Raw genomic sequence first — 20499 nt, 5'->3', positions numbered from 1 at the left:
AGGCAAGTAAAGGGGCCTTTCTCAAGGCGACGGTGAAATGAGAGCCGTGCTGGAGGGAGGGATGTGAGATGAGCCATGGTTTGACATGGTTTGAGTACTTGGTCCCCAGCTCTTAGTGCCACTGGGAGAATCTGGAAACTTCAGGAGCTAGGGACGAATGGTGGAAGTAGGTCTCTATGGACAAATCTTTGAAAGGTATACCCAGATGTGGACTCGGGGTTTCCCACCCGTGCCCCTGTCGCCAGAAATAACCATTCAGACTTATTTATGGATAAATGCCTAGACCATAAGCTTTGGCTCGTTTCCTGACTAGCTCGGAATGTATATAACCATTTATTTTAGTCTTTGTGTGCCACATGGCTGGTTACCTCTCAGTTTCATACATCCGTCTCCTTTGAGTCCTGGTAGTGACCCCTCCCACTCTTGACTCTTTCCCAGAATTCCTGTCTCTCTCGATGCTGGATCTTCCACCTACTATTTCCTGCCCCAGCTTTTAGGCAATCAGCTTTTTACTGGCAGGTGACGTTCCACAAGGTGCACAAGAGATTCTCTCTACAGTCAGTCCCCGGTTCCTACCCGAGTCTGCCCTGCCATGCTGTGAACAGACTGCTACACTCTCTTGACGCTATAGCCTAAGTTGCTGCCCTGCTTTCCCCCACGAGCCAGAATGAACTCTTTCCCTTGTTGCTTCTGTTAGGTATTTTGGTCACTGTAATAAAATAACTAATACACTAATCTTTCTTCTGTGTACCATTGAGTCTTTCCTCTCCCCTTAGAGGCTCTTCAGAACCTTTCTTAACATCATTTTCAAACATATGGTTAGGATTATATGAAGAAATAACCAATACATTATCACAGAATCTGCCATGTTATCTATCAGACAAAGCCCTTCAACATGCAACTAAAACAATCCACACACGAGTCTGGGGGCATATAGTTTTTCACTTAAATGTCATATCCCACAAGACTCAGATGGCACTTGTGGTAAACATGGCCCAGTGACACACATCTTGAGCAAATATCTTCCTACAAAGGCTTCCTAACTGCGTGAATAAAGGCAACGTTGCTGTCCCTGTTAAAATGCATATTACCTCTAAACATCACTGCTATGGTGTGTATATGAAATGTCCCTTACGGTCCCATGGGTTGAACCATTCATCTGCAGGTGATTCTGTAATTTTGAGAGGAGACCTCGAGAAAAGAAGCATATCACTTGAGATGTGCCTTGGAAGTGTAGGTTGTCCTGTTTGTATTTAATGTTAATTCTACTTTTCCAAGTAGGGACGCCCAGTCACATACTCAAGAGGTGACTTCATCTGAACCCTCCCATTTTAATTAGTAAAATAAAGGAAAGCCAGTGACTGGGCAGGGCGAGGGAGGTGGAAAGTGGAGAGGTCTGAGAGGTCAGAGGAGGGTGGAGGTCGTGGCAACATGGAGGTTCCCAAGGACCAGCTAGACCCAGGTGGGATTGATTGGTGTTAAAAAGCTATGAGCATTAAGGATTTTATAGGTCTAATATCTCATATAGAAGGGCAGTTTGTATCTTTGTCTATTCGATGCAATATTGTTGTGTAGAGGGTTTGTTTATTGAGAGTTGAATATATAAACTTGAATGAAAAGCTATCAGGCTATAGAGTTGTGCTTATATGGAATTTTGGGGTACAGAAACACCCCAGGATGGAGGTGGAGAACAGGCGGTAGAAAACCAACATGGAAGGGATTTGAACAAACGGAATGAGATCCGGGTGGCGGCTCGGATGGGGCGATGGATGTGCGAGGCTCTGAGTCAGGGTCAGGCCGGAGGAGTGAGACCTCAGAGCTGATAAAGAGCTAAACATATTTTATTACTTAATATTTACTGCAGCATGGAAGGCATGCAGAATCGGCAGGCCCTTTCCCTCTCTGTGAGATGGTCAGCATCCTCCGAGTACAACTTCCACAGTGTTCTGCAAGCTACATGGAGTCAGAAAAGCACAGATGGAAATCCCCAGGACCATGAGCCAGAATCAATCTTTTCCTCTTAGTTTTTTGTCAGGTAATTTTTTGACAGAAGATAGACAGAGATGACAAATCCAACTAGGGACAACTGTCTACACATCATCATCTTCCTCCTCATCATCGCCATCATCATCACCATTATTATTATTAAAATCATCATCATCCCCACCACCACTACCACCAACACCACCACCGTTGGTAGGACTCGGGCCACCATTGTTCTTTCTGTTTTTGCTGCTGTTTTGTTGGTTTGGATTTGGGGTTTCGTTTGGTTTTGCTTATGATGCAGGGGATGGAATCCAGCATCTCAAACATGCCAGGTAAATGCTTTGTCACTGTACTATGTATCCAGCCCCGTGTCATAACTTGGGAGTTTCATAGGGATCAACAATCTGGTCAGACTTCATTACATTAAGTGAATTTGGGAAGAAAAAAACTCAGGTCATTTCTTTGATTCTCTAAAATAAAGATGCCATCAGCCACTGCTGAGAGTTTCTCAACCAAATGTGCAGAATGGCTATATAGCCTGAAACTCCATATGTCACAGGAGAGCAAACAGGCTAGTTCCTAGTATGCTTAGCTTAGTTATTTTCATGAGTTTTATGGGTTGGTAAATTTTTAAATGTTTTTTTTTTTCTTGGTGAGGTTATTTATAAAGCCCACCAGCCTGGTTTCAATTCAAAGTTGAGGCTCATTATCTTCCCACCTGGAGATGTTGAAGGATGTTTTTATATGGTTTTTAAAGGTACAAGGGAGCTGAGGTTTTTAATTTGTACAAATATACAAGTATGTAGAAAGGATAGAACCTCGGGAGGTCAAAGGGAGAGAACTAGATTAAAATGCTCAAGAATGACTGGCAATGATCCTAAGGGTGCTCAGGCCTAAGGGCGCACAAACTAACCCAAAGCAAGATCCTGCAGTGTGGTTGGGCTAAAGAGCCCCCTCCCCAAGTGGTTCTAGGAAGCTGCCCAGTTGAGAGCTGCTGTTGACCCCACATCAGAGAGAGCAGAAGCGGAGAGCTCTTCAGCTAAGTGGTGTGGAAAACACTTGCCAGCTCAGTGCCTGCCCTCTGGAAGAATTTTCCACGGCTCAGGTTTCCTAAGAAAACATTTGCTGTAGATAACAGCATCCACGTGATCAAAAACAAAGTCAAATTTAGTTTCACAGAATTGAGCTCAAGCTCCAGTAACTAGAAAGCAATATCCTTGTGTTCTTGGATTTACACAAGCTGCTCTCTTTACATTGTCTCCTCTGTAAAACACAGAATAGCACATGGGCTCTTTAATACTCCTTATGACTATCAACATACAGAGAACAGACTTTTATAGCCCATTGATTTCTGGGGCTAGTTTGAACTAATTAAGAGTGTGTGTGTGTGTGTGTGTGTGTGTGTGTGTGTGTGTGTGTGTGTGTGATGTTTCTTGTGTTTCTTATTTTTTTATTCTAACTTGTTCTTTGTTTGACGGGGATATGGAGTTGGGTGGGTGAGGAAGTTGGGGGATCTGGGAGGAATTGGGAAAGGGGAACTGTGATCAGAATACATTGTATAATTTCTTTAAAAAAGTAATACTAATGCCAGGTGTTGTGGCACACACATTTAATCCCGGCACTCAGGAAGCAGAGGCAGGAGGACCTCCTGTGAGTTTAAGACTAGCCCGGTCTAAATAGTGATTTCCAGGGACAACCAAGGCTGCTATGGAGAGAGCGCCTCTCTCAAAGGAAGTGAGGAAACAGGAGAAGGAAGAGGAGCAGGGGGAGAGGAGGAACCAAGAGAGGGAGGCTGGAGGAGCATCAGGAGGAAGGGAAGTTATTGTTTTCTTCCCTCCCCAAATCAAAACCTCATGCACTGGAGGTGCTTTAAGAGTTTGGAAATGCAATCTGACAGATTTTATCCCAAGCCTTTAGCTCATCATTTCATTGAGTGCTTTATACAAAGGAAACTTCTTCTGTTCTGTCATGTGAAGTGCTTTACCCAAAGCTTGGTGAGTGAAAGATGGCAGCCATGAAGCTGGTGGTAACGATAAGATGTGGTGACATCAGGGACATCCATGATGGAGGTTGGAGTAGCTGACTCTAACGGAACCATCTCACTTAACTCCTAAAACCATGTAAAGTAGTAAAACAAAGAGAAAGATTCTTACTTTTAAAACTCAGTGTGGGGAAAGGATCCTTCCTGTCTCCATCTGCGCTCCAGAGTTAACCCTGTGGCACATCTCTCTGGACCCAAATTCTGCCCAGAGAGAGCTGGTCTCCCGGAAGTGCTATTACTCCTAAGTTTACAGGTAAGACGAATACTTTGCTCTAGTAACTGGCCAAAGAGGTACCTGCCAGGAGACCATGGGGCTCAGGAAACTCAGAGCAACTGGGGCAGGATTTGTCCAGTCATCATCTGTGCCCTGGAGTTAAGCCTGTGGCACGGGTCACTGGACCCAAATCACAGACAGAGCTGGTCACTCCTAAGTTAACAGGTTCACAGGAGGAACAGGCTCCAGCCAGAGACAGCAAATAAAACCAAGGGTAACTGGATGATGAGAGGCAAGCTGTATTGCAGAGCAATGGTGATAAAAAATTGTAAGGTATTGGTACAGGAACAGGCAGGTAGATCAATGGAATATAGTTAAAGGCCCAGAAATGAACCTACACACCTATGGTTACTTGATCTTTGACAAAGGAGCTAAAACCGTCCAGTGGAAAAGAAGACAGCATTTTCTACTAATGGTGCTGGTTCAATTGGCAGTCAACATGTAGAAGAATGAAAAGTGATCCACTTTATCTCCTTGTACAAAGTCCAAGTGGATCAAAGGCTTCCATATAAAACCAGATACATTGAAACTAATAAAAGAGAAATTGAGAAAGAGCCTCAAATACATGGGCACAGAGGAAAAGTTCCTGAACAGAACACCAATGGTTTATGCTCTAAGATCAACAATAGAGAAATGGGACCTCATAAAATTGCAAAGCTCTGTAAGGCAAAGAACACTGTTAATAGACAAAACAGCAACCAACAGATTGGGAAAATATCTTTAGCCATCCAACATCTGATAGAGGACTAATATCCAATATATACAAAGAACTCAAAAGGTTAGACTCCAGAGAACCAAATAGCCCTACTTAAAAAAAAATGGGGTGCAGAGATAAACAAAGATTTCTCAACTGAGAAATACCAAATGGCTGAGAAGCACCTAAGGAAATGTTCAAGATCCTTTGGGAAAATGTAAATCAAAAGTACCCTGAGATCTACCTCACACCAGTTAGAATGGCCAAGATCAAAAATTCAGGTGACAGCAGATGCTGGCAAGGATATGGAGAAAGAGAAACACTATTCCACTATTAGAGATGGGAGTGGGTGGGTGGGAGGGCGAGCATCCTCATACTAGCAGGCGGATAGGGGATGAGAGAGGGGGAATCCAGGAGAGGGGATAACATTTGAAATATAAATACATAAAGTATCCAATAAAAAAAACCTCAGTGTTATCTCAGTAGATGAGCGCTAATGCCTTTATGACTATACTGACAAAAACTCTCTTTGACCTTCAGTCAGGTTTTTTTCCTTTTGACCCCAGCCTCATGTGTCCTGTGTCTGTCCTGCACACAGTTGCAGAATGAGTCATGAGAACTCAGGGTTTGTTTTGTTTTGTTTTGTTATTACATGTGTTTGTCTCTTTGTGGCAGGGCAGTCACATGCAGGATGTAAATGTGAAGGTCAGAGGACAATCTGAGGGGTTCACATTTTCCACCATGCATATGTGAGGGAGGTGTCCTGAGGTTAGACTCGAGCTACCGTTAGCTGCTGAGCCATCTTGTCAGCCGTAAGCTTAGGATAATAATAATCCTCAATATCTTATCAAATTCCCCATTCGTCACACATGGTACCCTGAGCTCTTTTCAGCAAGAACCCCCAAGGTCCACTTCACCATCATCCTTCCAACCCTTGACCTTTCCTTCCTAGTGGTTTTCCATCTGCTGGTCCACACTTTGCCCCTGGACTACAAATCTTGACAGGCTCAGACTACAGCTCAGTTCCATACATGAGACTCCCTTTCTATGTTATAATTTTTACTAAATGAAGCATACTTTTATACTGCTTTTTTTCCCAAAAGAATTCATCGAGCCATTTCATGTCATAGTCTTGTAAAAGAAAACAAAGATGGGATCAGTTAAGAAAATTACCCAGGGACTCCAGGCAGGAGACAGTGATCCTTGCCTTTGCAAACAGCCTGGCTAGCTCTGAGACAAAGTTCTCTCTCATTCAAGAGCTTCGCTTCAAGAGCTTATAATTGGAGAGGGAACTGGGTTTGCTGTTTCCTTTCTTACCAACCCATGACCGCAGTGGGTGATGTATGAGGTATGTTCAAGAAGACTAAAAGTAATGGTTTTAAACACGGAACGATGAATGAGGCCCACATCAGTCTAGTGTCAAGGACAATATCCATTTACTTAAGTTAATTCCTAATCTGAGAACTATGTGCCTGAGAAAATATTGACGGAGTCTTGTCACCTGCCAGAAAGTGCAATGTGTATTTCACGTGTGTGAAATTTAAACACCTTGTTGCTTTACATATGATAAGAAATTTCGGTAACAAACAGAGCCCGACAGATGTCCTTCTTTGACAGGGTATCTGTAAACAGAAGCTTGGTCCGTGACTCCACAGGCAGCCCTTGTCTCCTGGTCAGATAAGCTCAAGTGACTCTTTGCTAGCCAACTAAAAAAACAAGGGAAGGACTCCCTGCTCAGAGCAAAAGGCTCTTTTAATAGGACATCAGTTATAAAGACTGTTCTGCAGATTCTGATCTGAATGAGGTCAGGCAGCCTACAAAAGCAAGAGCACATAGAAACCAAGATATAGTTTGTGTGGTGGTGGCTTCAAGGATGACTTGAAGCTCTATCTTAGGCCCCTCTCTAATGCAGCCTTATCTAGAGGTATCCTGGAAAGAGAAGGAGATGCTAAAGATAAACCACAAACTTGGCAGTTCCCTAAATGCTTTTTTTCTACAAGTCACAGACATTTTAGGATCTGGTTACTTGTGGTCACGTGGTAGTCGTGTGATTTTTTTTTTCCCCAAAGAAAAACATCAGTCATGAAAGATTAAAAGCTGAAGCTGAGACTGAGTGCTCAGTTACCAAACTGCCTTTATATATCCTTGTTAAATTTAAAGAAGCCAAGCTGGACAAAGGAGCTTTACATGACAAAATGTGTCCCTTCTTTGGGTACACATCTGCGTCCCCATGTCTATGGTCACTGCCAGGGAGGCTGTGTGGTTCTGTCTCCTGGTCCATTATGCTAGCACACCAGGGTGCATGAATCTCTAGTGTCCCCAGTGGATCTTTGCAGCAACAGCTCACAGAATGAGTCATCAGAACCCACTGACTGGCAGGAAACCCGTGGCTGCAGTCTGTGATCTTCCAGGCCCGTGGACCTTAGTTTTACTAAGTGTCAACTGAAGGTGCCTGGAACTGTGCACCAGCAGCTGAGCAGCCTCCCCCAGTGACGGGAGTAGAAAGGCCTCTTTCAGAACAGGGTGGGTAACATTTTACAGATTCCCCAACACTGACACGCACACTCTGGGTTCCAGACATGCAGGATCAGCTCCTATGCTGGTGGGATCTCCTCCTGATGCCCCCTGTCTCCCCTCTTTTTATAGCTCTCCATATCCCGGAGGACAAGCCTGCTGACCCTGAATCACCATCAAGCCACATGCTGTCCACCACTTACAGTCCTGCTCCTCCTCCTTCCAGACTCTTACGGAGATGTTACAGAGTTTTCTAGATTGTTCCATGTCACAGACCTAAACTGTTCAGCTATCTCTGTCACCACAACCCCACAGATGTAAGAGCAACAAAACAGTCCCTCGGTTTTTCCCCCAGTGCCTCCCTACCTGACTTCACTTTTAGATACATTACAACCAAGCCAAATCAGTGTAAAGGACTAGCCCCAGATGTGAAAACCTGAACCCATGGACTAGGAGGCTCTTGTGTGTGACTAGGAATTGGCAAGTATAATGACTAGTTCTCTGTCAACCGGACACACACAGAGTCATCTGAAATCGAGAAAACACTTCCATGAGATGCAGTTGTAAAGAATTTTCTTAATGAGTAAGTGATAGAAGATGGGCCCAGCCCATGGTCGGTGATGCCATTCCTGCATTGGTGACGCTGGATTCTGTAAGAAGGCAGGTTGAGCAAGCCATGGGAAGCAAGCCAGTAAGCAGTGCCACTCTACGACTTATGTTCTGAGTGTCTGTCCTGACTTCCTTCAGTGGCAAACAGTACTGTGGAAGTGTGAGCTGAAGAAATCCTTTCCTCCCCAAGTATCTTTGGTCATGGTGGTTTATCACAGCAAGAGTAACCCTAGCTAAGACACATATAGGAGGGTTAGCACCAAGTACTTAACTAGCTGTCTAGTGTCCCTGACTAATACAGTCTATAGGAGGTGTGTACCAAGTGTTTAATTTATCTAGCTCTCTGTCTGCCCCAGGCTCCTGAGGCCCCTGTGTATGCACATCTTCAAAAGGCCTTTTCTGTAACTTTCTTAGAAACCAGGATATTCGAATCAACAGTTCAGGCTTAACACAAAATTGATCTGCCATTCTATATGGCTGTGCTGTCCTCTAGTGTTCAAAAGGAGTAACTGTAAACAGTCATTTTCTACTTGAAAATACTTCTCGCACCAAATCACCAGCTTCCCCTACCCTGCAGCCACAATGGTGATTCTGTGTGTACTGACTATGTAATACATAATTCATATCAGTTTTTAAATCTTATGTGTGCTTCTGGGCATCCCTACCTTTTCTCTCTAGCTTTTTCAGATACCTTGCCCTGACCCTTGGTATTCCCTGCTACCTACAGACTCTCATCCTGATACAGCCTGTCTGGATCTTTACCTCCTCCTGTAATCTTGGCATAGATCTTACTCTCTCCATCCCATTCATCAGGCTGGGCCTTCCTGACCTACTGTCCCTCTCAGGCAACACTTTCTTCCTCCTACAGTCCCTTATCCTACACTGGTCCTCGATGTCTTCAGACTCCTCAGTCTCCTCTCACAAGCTCACAGAGGCCTGTCTTGCCAGCCAACTCCCTTCTGACCATGTCATCGCATTTATGACTCACGGACATGTCTGAGCTCCCCAAATCTGTCAGCTGAGCCTCTTTCTCCAACCCACCTTCCTCCAAGCTTGTCACACTTGACTGTGTGTCTCCCAGTGAAGTGTACTAGGAAGAGCTCACATGTTCCCATTGATCCAATGGAGGCTTGCACCAGCCAGACACAGTCTCCTCCCCATCCCCACCTTACTTCTAGCAAAAGACACCAGCTCTTAACTTGGGGGGAAAATGGTGTTCTGTTGCAACAAAGCACTTTCTCGTGGATACACACGACCCACTCAATAACAAAGACAAAGTCTCACAAGCCAACAAACCAGGCCCACAACACTTTCATAGGAAATCACAGTTGTTAGCAGAGCCTGGGTAGGAGACATGCCTCTAACTCTGAGAGCCCCCATCATGTATGAAGTACGTTCTCTGTCCACAGGCTCTAGAGAGTCCTTGGTCATCACAGAGCAGTTACTGCCCAGAGTTTTGTCCACCTCTGGAGAGTGCGGCTTCTCTACAGAGCCCCCACTGTTGGCAGAACGCCTGCAGTTTATTTACTCCAGTCTCAAAGACGACGTGGAACAGCCTGGAAAGCAAGGTTGCTCCTCTGCTTTTCACGTGCATATTGTTAGTGCCGAGGACTGTTCCCTTGTATGCCAATTGGTCTGCCATTTTTCAGAAGCCTTGCCGAGACTGTCCACTCTCAATAATATGGGTCACAGCCTCGGAACTGGAACCATGGAAAGTCAGACCGAGTTCTGGAAGGAAATCTCCCTAGGACCGAGACACAGATACAGGTTGTGACAGTGCTGTGGAGAACTCACTGACCTAAGGGCCGTACACTTGAACCGTTAGCATGAAGAGCACGGAGCACTGCTTCGGTCAGTAAAATGTGTACTCCTTTCTTCCTATCCCCATTTTCCTCCCAATGCATCTTTCTTTGCACTGGTACCTATATTGCTGTACATGGTGCTGACCTTCAACACGAGCCTTCCCACACATGCTGCCCCAGATGAGGCCTGCTCTGTGACCTGTCCACACTGGATGGGGCCAGGAGGATTCCCTCACTCCAAGCCATCAGAGCTGATATCTACAAACTACACAGGAAGTGCTGACCCCAGGGAGATGTGGCTTGTAACTGGGCTTTGGGTAAGGAACTCACTCCCTTCCGTCTCAGAAAAAAACTAGGTGGTTGCTATTGTCAAAATCAACTCAGCAGCACTGTGCAGATTAATTATGATTAATGGAACTCTAGGAGCAACCGGAAAGAGCTATAGATTTTGCACTTACAGTCTTTTCTTAAAGTGTAGGGTAGGAGGGAATGGACAGTGGGGAACAGCATCACTGGGTCAGGCCATGAATAAGCACCATCTCCATGGAGAAAGGTCCGGCTCATAATGGGTGAGGCAGCAGGCATCATGCACGGACAGCATAATTGATACCTGAACATTTTAAGCCGCTTATTAAAAAAAAAAAAATCAGGGGAGCGATGGAAGAGGATTGGATTGGCCCATGAGGATAGTTTTGAAGAGGTACCTCAGAAGCCTTAACCATCCCAGCCTGTGGCAGGCCTGGTATGGCTGCAGTGGGTAGTGGAGGAGCCCAGAGCTGTGGTAAAGCCTGAAGAGTGGATGGACATCGGAACAAAGCACAAGGGTGTGGCTCTCAGTAAACAGTAACTGTCAATGTCCCGCGGGGCCCTCCGGGTAGCTGGGTGCTGCACAAGTCGGGCGTGTTCACACATGAAGGCGGGGCACTGCTTTCCCCAGAGCTCTGAGCAATGGCTGATGCCTTCAGTACACTTTCTTCTTAGGGAGGGAGGAACTCCGCGACGTGTGGGAAGCTGCCCACACCCAGCTAAAGCACGTAAAAGGGTTGGGATCCCAGCTCTGCCTTCAACAATCTAAGCTGCCTAGATAAACTTACTCAACTCTCTGGGCCTCTTTCTGCTTCTCTAAAACACACAAATGTGGAACAGTCAGCTGGCGTTTACCAGATGGAGACTGGCTAACTTTCCACGTAGGGCCATTGTTTCAATTCATCATTCTGTGGTGTGGTGGCTAACTCTATGTGCCAACCTGCCTGGTTACAGGGCACCTAGGTATTTCAACGTGACTCTTTATGTGTGAATGTGTTTATAGTAAAGTTTGTATTTGTGTCAGTAGACCCCCAAAACAGCTGCTACTCATCTTCTGTTAGAGACCTGAAGAGAACAAAAACTTACCCCAGTCCTAAGATTAGAGGACACATCCCCCTGATCTCCTGAAAGACAGCTTACTGCAAGACATCTGCTTTCCAGCTTTCCTTGGGTCTAAGGACTGCTAGCTCACTCTGGATACCAGTATTTGTCAGCTTCCAACAAATACTACAGTGTATACTAAACAGTGTTTCCTTAAAGTGTTACCATTAGTAAAAAAAAGCCACATCTGCTTGTTGAGCTATTTGAAATTGTAACATCTGCCTGTGAAGCTATTTGAAATGGTTTGTTTTTAAGAAGCAGCAGGGGAAATGACTGTAATGTTCAGTGGGTATATCCGATCTTCTAAACTCAAAATGCACAGCAAGGGTTGGGGAAGGGAGACTGACTCTGAGCAAGACATTTTAGATTCCTATCGTTCATTCCCTCCTCTCTGTACCATTCTCTGAATTTTAAGAATTGTGTTGTTTGTGCTATTGTTTTACAGTACACTTGCTATGAGGAAATCACTGAAAAGCAAGCCTGGTTGTGCTGGAGTCGAGAAACTACTCTGGTTGCCTCTTGCTGCAGTGTGAACAGACAGTGAGGGGCTCTCATAAGCATGGGTCACAGAAGGCAGTCACAAAATCCCAAGAAGCATAGAAGGGAAGGAGGGCTGGAAGCAGGGGGGAGGGAGGGAGACAGTCCCCTCTCCCCATCTGCAGGGTTCATCCACAGAACAGCATAAGCCAGCAAATGGTAGCAATTTGAGGAGCAACTGCATCCTTGACATCAGTGAGGAGATGCTCTGGATCTTGAAGATAGAAGGGCACCTTAAATGGCTTGTAAGGAAGGAATAGAAGAAAATGCAGGACCTGGGGCTCCATCTGGTCTTACCTCTTCCTGTCTGTCCAGGCATGACTTTAACAAGAAAGGATGACATAGGAAATGAACCTAGTTGACTGTCAGTAAGGTTAAAGAAGTCACTGGTTTCCTAGTGTCAACTTTGGCTCCAAAACACAGACCCCTGCAAGGAGCATTAAGAAGTTTACAAAGACTATCAGATAACTGTGGCACCCAAAGATTCACTTCCCAGTGAAGACTTTCCACTGAAATATGAATTTGAGGGGAAAGAAAGTGGTCCATCACAAGTTATACTATGAAAGACAACAGGGATCAAGTGTCAACATTTCTCAGGGGAAAAAAATCAACAAGACTGCTAAAAACAAGTTAATTAAAACATTGAGTCACTAAGGTTTATTAGATTTCAAGGTGTCCTGGAGGATGGTGTATAATGTTCGGGTTCTGTATCATCCAGATGGAGGTTCTAAAAAAAACCAAGGTATCTTAGATCATCATCAGATTGCTAAACTTTTTTTAATCTCTGAAAAGGATGTAAAATCTTTGTTTCTCTGTAGTTTGATTTTGACTTACAAAGAACTAGTCATTGATTGCCTGATTTCAGGGGTGGAGTTGGGGACAGAGTGAGTGGGCTATAACAGTTTTTAGCTTATAATTGAGCCCTTGATGTAACTGGATACATACAAGAATTCTTTGGAGGTTATCACATATCTGGAGAAAAACACAGATTTTCTGTAAGAAGTACATGGATCTAATAAGACAAGTTGATATTACAGTGATAGGTGATTTAAGAAGAGCTCTAAGCTCATGTGACTACAGAGGAAACCCTTCTTGTGAAAATGTATGGAAATGGACTACTAGTTACCAGAAGACCAGCGAATGGTTTGAAGTTGTGGGCCCTTCAGCAGCTGAGAGCTATAAAAAGAGTAGGGACAAGAGGACTTGTAAAAACCATACTTCTCTTACACGTTCATGAATAAGGGATCTTCAAAGTGAATGTAGATATTCCATTGTAGACACTAAGCATAAAGCAGATCTATATCAGCTAATATAAAAATAAGCACAATAGAAACATATTCATGATTTAAAAAAAGAAAAAAAAAACAAAACAAAACAGATCTTTGGGCCTAAACATAGGGGCGTGTCTAGATCAGAAGGTGCCAGACTTCATGAGCCTTGCTAAAGGCAAACTTCAAAGACGGACATATACCACATGATACTGTGCTTGCTTCAAGGACCACAGAGCACAAGATTTCTGCAGACATGCTCAGAAAAAGAAAGAGTACGGTCACAGCAGTGATTGCGGAGGCATCACCCAGTCCTTGGGAAATGTGCAAATGCCACTTACAGTCCTAGTGCATGGATCCCATAGCTTTAGTTAGTCAGATGGTCTGGAGCCCTCATTCCAATCCAGGATATACCACAATGTTCCCTTTTGGACTAATGTCAATATATTTTAAAACATATTTATTTTGTTTTAAAATTGTTTTAAAATTACAGTTACATAACTTCCCCCATCTTTCTTTTCCATCCTCCAACTCCAATGTATCTCTCCTTGCTTTCTCATTAATTCATGGCTTCTATTTCTTTTACACACACACACACACACACACACACACACACACACACCACTGCATTCATATAACTTGATCAGTCCATATAACATTACCTGGTAGTATAACTCAGGGCTTACCGCTGGTATTGGATAATTGGATAACCATTAAAGGTTCTTCTGTGGGGAAGACTATCTCTCCCACTCTCAACATTTCCAAAATTGCCTGTAGTTATTTCTCTAGGGTTGAGGTCCTGCCATCTTTATCCCTTCCATATGAGTATGCCCACTGATATATTTTATGTGTATATGTGTATTTCTGCGTGTGTGTGTGTGTGTGTGTGTGTGTGTGTGTGTGTGTGTGTGTGTGTATGTGTGGTGTGGTGTGGTGTGTGTGTGTGTGTGTGTGTGTGGTATGGTGTGGGGTGTGTGTGTGTGTGTGTGTGTGTGTGTGTGTGTGTGTGTGTGTGTGAGTGCCCACTGAGATCAGAATAGGTCATTGGATCCTCTGGAACTGTGGTTAAGGATGGTTGTGAGCCAGCAACAAGTGCTTATAACCAACGAACCATCTCTTCAGTCCATGCTGTTAATATATTACTACATACCTCGGCTATTCCATTTTGGCATCTCAAGTTTGTTCCTCAAGTTTCAATTTTAATTCTTACGTTTTCTCATCTTTACAGAGTAGAAAGAGAAGCTGGGCTCTTCCTGTAAGCGGCCAGAGGTGACCTGTAAAGATGGTTCGCTACTCTCTTGACCCAGAAAACCCCACAAAATCATGCAAATCCAAAGGTTCAAACCTTTGTGTTCATTTTAAGAACACCCAGGAAACTGCCCAGGCCATCAAGGGTATGCATATCCATAAAGCCACCAAGTATCTGAAGGATGTCACTTTAAAAAAGCAATGTGTGCCATTCCGGCCTTACAATGGTGGCATTGGTAGGTGCACTCAGGCCAAACAGTGGGGCTGGACAGAGGGACGGTGGCCAAAAAAGAGTGCTGAGTTTTTGCTGCATATGCTTAAGAATGCAGAGAGTAATGTGAACTTAAGGGTTTAGATGTAGATTCTCTGGACATTGAACACATCCAGGAGAACAAGGCACCTAAGATGCGCCGGCGAACCTACAGAGCTCATGGCCGGATTAACCCATACATGAGCTCCCCCTGCCACATTGAGATGATCCTCACAGAGAAGGAACAGACTGTTCCAAAGCCAGAAGAGGAGGTTGCACAGAAGAAAAAGATAATCCCAGAAGAAACTGAAAAGCAAAAGCTCATGGCACAGGAATAAATTCAGCATAAAATAAATGTAGTTAAAGTAAAAGTAAAAGAAGAAGAAGAAGAAGAAGAAGAAGAAGAAGAAGAAGAAGAAGAAGAAGAAGAAGAAGAAGAAGAAGAAGAAGAAGAAGAAGAAGAAAGAAGCTGGGTGGATGCTTGATGCTTTCTACACAAGGTATACTTTCCTTTAACATGAAACTACAGATTCATGCAGGAACAAAGATTTCGAAAATGACATGTGTGAAGGAGAAAGAGAAAGCATACTTTATTTTATTCTACATATATAAAATCACACACACACACACACACACACACACACACACACCTTGGGTGGGAAAAAAACTAATCTAGACAAGTAACATGATAATTGCTCATTAAAACCTCAGATAATCAAAAAGAAAGATACAGAGAACAAATTTACTGGGGTCATAGAGATGTTTTATGTCTTAATTAGGATAGTAGCTACCAGAGTAAGTTCAGGTGTACATCAGAAAACATCTAAAATAAATGCTTTTTATTTTACATGATTGTAAATGCTTTTTACTTTACATGATTGTACTTCAATAAAAATGAACATATGGAGGAATTAGCTTCTTAGTCATATAGGAGTGTACATTATCCATCTCACATGGAAAGAAAACTGATCTCTCTACATGCACGAGGATGGCAGAACATGGAGACCCTGGGCGTAACTATGTGCACGGACACATCTGTGTATGTGTAGACATTCCTGGAGCATAGATAAAACAGGAAGTTCCATAGAAGTGGATTGGGACATGGGGAGGGAGGAGCTGAACTGGTTTTCATTAGAATAATATTGCATTAGGAAAAAAACTATGTGTACATAGATATTTCAACAAAATGACATAGCTTTTCTTTTTCATGTGCCAGGACTGCAGAGCTATGATGGGCCGACTTCCTTAAATTCTGTGCATTGCCACCTGATAGAGCCCCAGATCGACAGCGTGACCAGTCTCTCCAGTTGACCCTCCACAACACTTCCAGTGTTTTCTTTTAAAACTGAAGTTGTGTGGCACAGCGTGATGGCACAGACCTCTAATGTCAGTACTTGAAAACCTGAGACAGGAGGACAGCTGTGACTTAGAAGCCATCCTTTGCTACACAACAAGATTGCAACTCAAAAAGAAGTTTGTTTGTTTTTTCTCACCAAAGTGTAGGTATGCCTAAAGATAAATAAATAAATGAATAAATAAAACTTTAAACATTTCTTGTTGATTTCTGTAACATGGTATAAAGGCCAGTCTCCAAAGTAGGTATTAGAGGAAGCGATAACATGCCTTTATGTTACTTTATTTTGGCCACTTGTTGGTCTCATCTTCACTTGGGTCCTGATCACTCAGCCAGGCCTGATCATTTGTTCTGATGATCCACCACCCTCTGCCTTCCCACGGCCCCTACCCTAGAGCAGACCCATTTCAGAGATTTCCTCTCCCAGACTCTAACTGGAGTCCTCTCCAGTCTTTTCTCCATCCCTGTCTTTTCTGTGCTCTCAACACTGTTCTTTCAAAACGTAGACTTCGCTCTCCCCTTGTTCCGCTCATAACCCTTCAAACCTTTCCATTAAACTTAAGCAAACAATGCAGGGCCTCAGCACCCCCCCCCCCCCCCCCCCCCCCCCGGCTCTCAGAGTTGGCGCCTGCATCTTTCTTCACGGAAACCTCTTGGTGGTTCCCTCCTGTGCACTCAGACTGTTCAGTTCCTTAAGTGCACATGCCATTCCCTGTCTAAAACATTGTTCTTCTCTCTGTATCCCGTGTCTTCCAAACTCCTTGACTCAACTTTCAGAGAGCTGGGTAAAACAAGTATGTCATAAATCATGGAAGTAACACAGAGAGAAGAAAGCTTTGGTAGAGGAATGGCTTAGGAATTTAGCCTCAGAAATGCAAAAAAAAAAAAAAAAAGTGTGAAGCCCACAGAGTGTTGAGATGACAGGAAGTCGAAAACAACCAGAGATATCCGGGTTTTGAGGGATGCAGGAAAAAAAAAAATTAGAATGGTTGGCTGAACAAAGATTGAAGCATATAGTGCTTTGAAAACCAAGCAGAGTCTTTGTTTCACAAGCATCTGCTTTTAAGCTGGAGAGTAACAGGCTCTCTGTTTTGAAAAGGTATCCAATGGGTTGTGGAGAATTGAGGTAAGGAGATTAGCCAACTTAGAAAAGGATGACCGGGTAGCAGCAGGTAGAGGTAGCCGTGATCAGAGACGGACAAATGCAGAGGCAGGTACCCAAGATTACCCCAGATACCCACGGGGACTTCCGGTACCGTCTCCGGTTGAGACAGGAATCTACAGGGGGTGCGAGTTGCTGGTAGACAGTGGTTTAGATCTGGATGGAGTATGCAGACTTTAGGGCATTTGCTTGCAAAGCCAGACGGCACACAAGGTTTAGCTCAGACCTCTCCAGAGCTGTAGTATGAGACACCTTTTCACACCTCTCCTGCCCTTCCACGTGTCTGTGTTTCTACGCCTGTCTCCTATGTCCCAGTTAAGGGAAGCAAAGAAAGAGTGAGTGGCACTGAGACCAGTCCTGCCAGGGTCAACGTTTTGCTTAGCAAATGTTTTTCTTCCCCAAGCATGTGTCAGTCATACTGTTTCTCTTCCTCAAGGTTCCCCCCACGGCCCGATGCTCCCTAAATACTCCAGACCACTTCACTTCTTCTTTGCCGAGCCCCACGGGCCCTTTGAAGTCCAAAGGAGGCACATTTTTTACATAGAGTTTCTTCTTTGCCTTTGAACTCTTTGCAGTTGTACATAAAATCACGCTAACTAAACCCTTGAACTTCAAACAGGTCCAGCGTATGTGGCACTCCACTTTCCCATTGCCCCTGTGCTCGATGCGGTTCCAGGCACACACACGTTCAAAAGTATGAACTAGATGGAAACAATATTGAATTCTTTAGGGTGAAAATGGCCACCTTGAAAGGTTGTGTTAAAATGGGAGATGGCATCTTGCTTAGGGATGTGAAACCATGTCAGATCCTAACACGTAACCCAATATAACAGGAAGCCTCTTAAAAATTGTTCCCTTTCCTTCTTCCAAAGAGAATGCTTGATGTGAGGTTCAGCTTGGTGGTCTTGCCTGGTACGTTTAGTGGCCTTGAGTTCAACACTCAGTTATCAGTCATGCAAAAAGTTAGTCAACCAGTTCCAAGTTCATTCTTGGGGAATCGGCCTTCGTTTGTGAACAATACTGGCTCATAAAATGTAGAACTTGTCGCTTACAGAAGATGAGGGCACAAATGACAAGACTTGGGGTAGATGGCTTCCTTTTGGTCACAGCTCTGTCGGCATGTCTATTGGGATATTTGAGCAACCTTTTTAAAAAGGGTATTCATGATTCCACTTTTAACACCATTCCTCAGTCCAAAGAGAAGGGGAAGCGTACCTGTGCTGGTCAAGATGGAGAAAGCTATCTGGTTGGGGGACGGCAGACATACAGTTTGTCTTGTGTCCGTCCCTAGCTATCAAGCCTTTAGCTTCTAGCACTCTATCATTGATGCTGCTAATTTGTATAAACTCTCCACTGGGAACATCCTTCTCCCTTTGTGGGCCACAGGAGAACTCCAACACATAACTTATAACAGAGGCACAGCTGAGAGTAGGAAGAGTGTGTACCAAGGAGGTTGGGTCAGGTTTACCAGGTAGCAAGGAGAGGCATGCCTCCAGAAGTGGCAAGGACAGGAATGGAGGAGAGTGGGGGTTGTGCAGGCACTACCACAGTTGCCTCATAGCTGGGCTGAAGGCTTGTTTTGGAGCATACCTTTTCCCTCCTGAGATGCTCAGGAGACACTGGGTAAACAGCAGGAGAACTCCTTGTGCCCTTGGTGACACCAACACCCATTGACTCTGGGTCACATTCCTTTCCAGACTTCACAGGCCTCAGGTTACAAAGGCCTTGTTGCACAATCCATGGAGGAGCAGGTATGGTGGGGGCTGGGTTGGGTTGAAGGGGCGTGACCTGCATGTGTCAGGAAGCTATGTGTGGCCAGATGCCAAAGAACCCAGGTGGTGGCAGGAAACTCACCATCAATGTCTCACGATCTTTGGAGAGTTATCCTTCTTTCTTATATCCCCTCCTGGGGCTTTTAAGTACCACTCATTAAGCTGCAGGTTTGCAGTAATTTTTGCGGAAATATTGCAAAGGCTTACTTTGGCATACCTGCATTTCAGCTTACTGGAGGGAGCTGGGACTTCAAAACCACATTGCAGAGGCTAATCTAAACTCCCCTTCCTCCTTCACAATCGTCTCCCTCCTGCCATAGTATGTGCAAACTGCTCAATATATATTACACAGCGTTTGGCAGAAGTAATATGGAAGCGGAAAGATAGACATACCACAACTCTATTTAAGCCTATTCACAGTAGACTGGTTTTTCTAAGGAACAATCAATTCTCTCCCACACAGACTAGTCTTCATGGAAAGCCAGGACTATATGGAAGGGTCTTTTAGGAGTTAGCTGTTTCGCTTGGCTTTGATCCAAGATGAACCTATACTGTAAAAGATGGTCTGCATTGCCAGCAGCAGCAGGAGTATTCACCACCCTTTTCAACCAGAGAGCAAGCTGACAACCATGGCGATTAGGATTTATTTATCTTGGACGATTATCGGTTTCACTCGATTTCTTTCAGAACTGAGATCCTTGGATAGACATTAACATATTTGCGAGGAATTCGATTAGAAGCTTGGAGTAACTGTGTCCAGAGAGTGCCCAGGCATAAAATTACAAATTGATTGGGGATGGAAGGCATACATGGTGCAACAGAAAAACGCTGGCAAGGCTGAAGAAGCACCAAACTACTAAGATAATGTCCAAGGGAATCTGAAGTCATAGGAAAAGTTCCAAAATAATCACTTAGCAAATATATTGGATAATAAGGGTGGGTCCCTTACCACTTACCTGTCAAATAGTGTCAGTCACCATACAATGTATCTACTCATACACATACAGGCTTATACCTATACATTCTTAAATGAACATGATCTTCCTCCACCGTAAAAGGCAAAGCCACAGGTAGACTATATTTATTACAAAGTAAAAGTCTTATATAAATGCTTAATACTATACGTATTATGTTTATGTATTATGCCAGTGTATATGTTTGTGCGTGTATGTACTAGTGCGTGCATGAACACGTGGAGGCCAAAAGTCACATCTGATGTGGATGTTTCTCTTGGCACATCTCTATATGGGTAAGGCTGTTATGTATATTTTATAAGGGATGGAATTGTACAGGATGATCTGACGTATCTAGGTGGGCAGATTATATTATAGCAGTTGGATCGGAGTAATTTGGTGTGTTCTTTGATGTGGGACTTAATTGAGTTCAAAGTGGCAGGACATTCAAAACCCACCAGGGAGTTGGGATGTGTGTGTGCAAGACTTGGCAACAACACACCAAGGGAAAGTGAGTGAGAACAGCATGCTGGGGCGGCTGTGGACCACCCGGGGACAGAAGCAGTGGAGGGAGGGCGGAGTGGACTGTCCCTGGGTCAAAAGAAGCCAGGGTCTGAGAGCGGGTCTG

The 20499-nt window shown here is 44.2% G+C and overlaps 1 pseudogene across 1 annotated transcript; it reads left to right on the top strand.

Annotated features, from left to right (window-relative positions):
* The first annotated feature begins 14414 nt into the window (after window positions 1–14414).
* Window positions 14415–14968, top strand: LOC308430486 (large ribosomal subunit protein uL22-like; annotated as a pseudogene). The gene has a single exon. The product of its transcript is annotated as a large ribosomal subunit protein uL22-like (transcript).
* Window positions 14969–20499: the final 5531 nt, after the last annotated feature.

Source organism: Micromys minutus (assembly GCF_963924665.1).
Source record: "Micromys minutus genome assembly, chromosome: 15".
Classification (NCBI taxonomy): domain Eukaryota; kingdom Metazoa; phylum Chordata; class Mammalia; order Rodentia; family Muridae; genus Micromys; species Micromys minutus.
Note: the sequence above shows the minus strand (reverse complement) of the source record. Positions and strands in the feature narration are given on the sequence as shown.